A 5,517-nucleotide genomic window follows, 5' to 3' on the forward strand; every position below is an offset into this window, starting at 1 on the left:
CCCTGAATACCTTCAAGAAGATTAGCGGGCATTCCTTTGGTCCGACTCTAATAAGGTCTCTGGCGAATAGTGCAAAGTTAGTTGGAATTTGGTTTATAGGCCTAAGAGGTTGGGTGGCTTGGGCCGCAAATATGTTTGAGCTTGAGATGGCCTTGGTTCACGTGGAAGGAGCCGAGCCGTGCTTGGGTAGGCCTTGGTAATCCATGTAACAGTTGAAAGGATCGATATGGTTGACTAGAGGGGGGTGAATAGGCAACTACCAATTTTTAGCTTTTCTTTACCAAATTAAACTTTGCATCAAAGTAGGTTATCTAGATGTGCAACTAGGTGAGCAACCTATATGATGCAATAACAACAAGCATACAAGCAAGCAAGGGTAGAAACAATAAAGAGATTGCACAAGTAAAGGTAGGAGATAACCAAGAGTTGATCCGGTGGAGACGAGGATGTGTTACCGAAGTTCCTTCCTTTGAGGGGAAGTACGTCTCCGTTGGAGCGGTGTGGAGGCACAATGCTCCCCAAGAAGCCACTAGGGCCACCGTATTCTCCTCACGCCCTCACACAATGCGAGATGCCGTGATTCCACTATTGGTGCCCTTGAAGGCGGCGACCGAACCTTTACAAACAAGGTTGGGGCAATCTCCACAACTTAATCGGAGGCTCCCAACAAGACCACGAAGCTTCACCTCAATGGAATATGGCTCCGAGGTGACCTCAACCGTCTAGGATGCTCAAACACCCAAGAGTAACAAGATCCGCTAGGGATGAGTGGGGGAATCGAAAATCCCTTGGTGGAAGTGTAGATCGGGGCCTTCTCAACCACTCCCGAGCAAATCAACAAATTTGATTGGCTAGAGAGATAGATCGGGCGGAAATGAAGTTTGGAGTATTTAATGGAGCTTGAGCAATAAATGGAGCTTGGGGGAGGAAGAGGTACGTGAGAAGGAGGAAGGGGACTCCCTTTTATAGTGGGGGCAACAATCTCGTTGCCCCCCACCAACCAGCCCCGCACAGGGCGGTACTACCGCTGAGAGGGGGCGGTACTACCGCCAGGCGACGGTACTACCGCGCCAACCAGCGGTACTGCCGCGCTGAGGAGACTTAGTAGGGAACAGACCCAAATGCGGTACTACCGTGGTGGTAGGGCAGTACTACCGCTCTTGGAACGGTACTACCACCACTACAACCGTGACTAGTGCCGCAAAACCTGACACGAGAAAAAGATCTCTTGAATCGAGGTGGTAGGAGCCAAACTACCCAGCGGTACTACGGTAGTGGAGTCAAGGGCGGTAGTACCGCTATGGAGCGATACTGCCGCTTGTGACCCTTCGGTCGTAGTACCGCAGGCAGTGCGGTACTACCGCTGGGGCGCGAGAGAGAGAGAAGGGATCTCTCAAATAAGCTGAGGACCAGCGGAGGTGCCAGGCCCCCAGCGGTACTACTGTTGTGGAGCCACGGCGGTACTACCGCTGCGAAGCGGTACTGCCGCTTGTGGCTTCTCAGCGGTACTACCGCTGGGTGTGCGGTACTGCCGCTTAGACCTAGACAGAACAAGGAAGAGAGGAGAGATCTCTTCAATGGACAGGAAAAGCTCGGAGGGTGAGAAGCTGATGTGTACGTGATGATTCCACCCAAGCAAAACCCCAGCGGACCCCCTCTTGATAGTACGGTGCCCTCTACGCAACTAGTCCACCTAGAAAGAAACGAAAGAGCTACACCGTCTTGAAATCCACTCCGAGGGGAAGAAAGCGTCTCGTGCCAGGGGAGAACCTGAGAATAATTCAACGCACAAGATTAGTCCGCAAACATGTTGTCATCAATCACCAAAACTACCTTGAGAGAGATATGCTGTAACAATCTCCCCCTTTTTGGTGGATTGATGACAACAAGGGATTTGCGCAAGGAAAAGAATTAAAAGGAATAAAACTAAGAACTACAAAATATAGACGGGCTCCCCCAAAATGTGTGCCCCAAGATAAGGCACGACACACACATTCGGATCAACACTCCCCCTATATTTTATAGTCCAACAACACTAAGCACAAGATATATGAGAGAAGAGAATAAACAGGACAAGCATGCATCTCAATATAAACTACAGTACTCTGAAGAGACATAAGTAATAAGGTAGCGATAGGGAGCATATGTCTTACACCATATGACTAGGACTTAGGTCTCACACCAAACCAATCCAAAGAAGGAACACACAAGAAAACACAAGACGACTCAAAGCTCGACACAAGAAGCAAATCCCTACACTCTCTCCCCCTTAGGCAGTGAAACACCAAAAAGGGCATAGAGTGACACTACGACTCCAGGTGATAGGAGGGGAAGGTCTCGAACATCACATCTTTGCATCTTCATCGTGGGTCGAAAACTGCTCGGCATCGGAGTCGGTCCAGTGGCAATTCTGATGAATCCAGTCCTCCTCTTCAGTGATCTGACCCTCAGACCCACTGACAACAGTTGCTCCCATCTGACCCATGAGCTCCTTTGTGGCGCGTCCTGGCATGCTTCTCCGCCACATGAGTCATGTACTGACCATGAGACTCCATGCAGAAAAGCTTCTTCATCTTGCGCTTAAGCTTCTGTGCCCACGACGGTTCTGCACTAGAGGGGCCAAAGTTCTCCTCATGATCATCAGTAGGAGCCTCACCCTCGGTCCCCATGGCAGCAGCAGCAGCATCAGCAGACGGACCCCCTGTGGCAGCAGTAGCAGATGGACCCCCTGTGTGAGGCGCTGTCCAGTTGTCCTTCTTCCTCAGACGCTTGATCTCATGAGACACCAAGTCTCCAGTCTCTAGCAGCACTCTGGGATAAGTCTGTGCCCAGGCCCTCTCAATGAGCCTCACGATGAATGGACCATAGATAAGATACTTGCGCTCAGACATGGCAGATAGAAGTTCAGACCACGTGACATGAGAGATATCCAGGCTCTATCCAGTGCTTGCTTCCTTCTCATGCTGACAGAAAAGGAGCATGTCCACGAGGTAAGAGTGGATCATATCCAGATTGCCGGTCCGAGGGAAGAGAGTCTCACGGAATATGCGATGAAGAATGTCCAGATACGGAGACAGGTCATAGGTCTTCTTCTGAGTGACTGGGTGAACCTTCACAGTGCAGTAGGGCCAAAGGGCTTGCTTGTGGGTGGATGTAGCATTGCGGTGAGGACGGAAACAGACAGAAGTCTCAAGCCCGGCATCCACCACATCAAGTAACTCCATGAAAGCCTTCCACTTGACATAAAGTAGCTTGCCATTGGTCATCCATGTCAGAGTCCTGTCGACATCCGTCCCAAGGTGGACGGTGGCATAGAATTGAGACACCAAATCTGCATCGAAATCCTTATTGAATTGCATGATCCTAAGAATATTCAGCTGAGTGCACATCTGAAGAGCTTCGCCAAAGTACTCCGGATCCTTCTCCATAGCATCAGTGTTAATGGAGCGAACATCAACAAAAAGATTCTTCTTGGCCTTGATCACATCAAAGTAGATGGCAAACTGAAAACGGTTCCAGAACGGGCGGTTGACCAAAGTGAGTTCTTGGTCCACCGCATAGGGGTTGCAGCGACGCTTCTCCCAAAACTCCTTGTTGGTCATCTCAGTCACAGTCTTCCCTTTTGGCTTGTTGGCGGCTCGCTTTGATTGCTGAGGAGGTGGAGGAACACTTGCAGAAGCACTTGCTGGAGGCGGTTGGGTGCTCGAGGAACCACCGGCAGGCTCTGAGGTGCGGTAGCGTTTTGATGTGGCACGCCCGGGGTTGATACGGCGACCTTGCTGCTCGGAACGGTCATCACCTGGAGCCAAACACAAGAACAACGCGAAACAACCAGAAAGAATGAGCATAAACCAACAAACACAACAAAAAGATCAAGGTAAGGCAGGAGAATGATGGAAATTGGCATGCAGCAGTAGTACCGTGACCTGCCCGCGGTAGTACCGCCCCAAGCGGTAGTACGGCCCCAAAGGGAGTGGTAGTACCGCTCCAAAGGGAGCGGTAGTACGGCTTGAGGCGGATAAACAGCAGTTTCATAGCACGAGGCGGTGAAACAGTGGTTTCCTACTACCGTGGTCAGATCCGGCACTACCGGCCTACCAAATTCAAAAATAATCCTACCAAACTCTAATCTAGAAAGTCTAGTTGCCTTCTCCAACCAACTCATGCCTAGATTTCGCCAAAAATCTAGAGATGCAACCACCATTGCCCCTAAGAAACAAGAACTAAAAGGAGACAAAACGAAAGAAGGAACGGGGGCAATACCGGCATCCATGGCAAGAGGACGAGGTGGGGATCGACTCCACCAAAGGAAATGGAGAGGGACACCCCGGAGACGGAGATCCGCCGGAGCCCTCCCGCGGCAAGAGGAGGCTGGAGAGAGGAAGAGACAAGAGGGGCGAAGTGAATGGGTATAGGGGAGAAGAAACCTCCCCCTGCCTCGACTTAACCCTCAGGTCCCGTCCCTCAGCGGTAGTACCGCGCACCACCAGCGGTAGTACCGCCCAGCACGCCACGGCAACTAAACAGACACGGCTTTAGCTCAACAAAATGACAAAAACGGCAAGAGAGAAACAACAAAGCACAACAACAAACGACCAAGACACACCTCTTCAAAAGAGGGCAGTGGCCGAGGCCACCTATGTTTCATTCAAAAGGTATGGCACCGCGAAGATTTTAACCTTGGGCCCACGACCAAAACTCGTCTTTGAAGCACAAGTACCATCAACAATGGCTAAGGTGAAAGACTTGATCAATTTATGCATAATGGGGGGAGGGAGAGTTCATTGAGAGAACAACACTCCCCCTATGTCCATGCCTACACCTAAACTAGACAACAAGTTGAGCCTGATAGGGTGTGCGCGAGTTCAAGCAACATTGCTTGAATCAATGATATTTAGCTCATGCCTTAACTCGCAAAATCTTGCTTCATCCAAGGGCTTCGTGAAGATATCTGCAAGGTTATCATGAGTGTTGACGTAGTTGAGCTTGATCTCTCCTTGCCTAATGTGATCCCGGATGAAGTGATGCCGGATCTCAATATGCTTCGTCTTGAAGTGTTGCACCGGGTTGAGAGAGATCTTGATGGCACTTTCATTATCACACAGAAGAGGCACTTTGTCACAAGCGACACCGTAATCCTTTAAAGTTTGCCTCATCCATAAGAGTTGTGCACAACAACTACCGGCCGCCACATACTCCGCTTCGGTGGACGAGAGAGACACACAACTTTGCTTTTTGGAAGACCAACTTACCAAAGAGCAACCAAGGAATTGGCACCCTCCGGAAGTGGACTTCCTATCCACTTTGTCTCCCGCCCAATCAGAATCCGAGTACCCTACAAGCTTGAAGTTTGATCCTCTTGGGTACCATAAGCCAAAGTTTGGGGTATGAGCTAAATATCGAAAGATTCGTTTGACCGCCACATAGTGACTTTCCTTAGGTGCGGCTTAAAACCGTGCACAAATTCCCACACTCAACATGATGTCCGGTCTAGATGCACAAAGGTAAAGCAAGGAT

Source organism: Triticum aestivum, chromosome 7A (assembly GCF_018294505.1).
Source record: "Triticum aestivum cultivar Chinese Spring chromosome 7A, IWGSC CS RefSeq v2.1, whole genome shotgun sequence".
NCBI lineage: Eukaryota > Viridiplantae > Streptophyta > Magnoliopsida > Poales > Poaceae > Triticum > Triticum aestivum.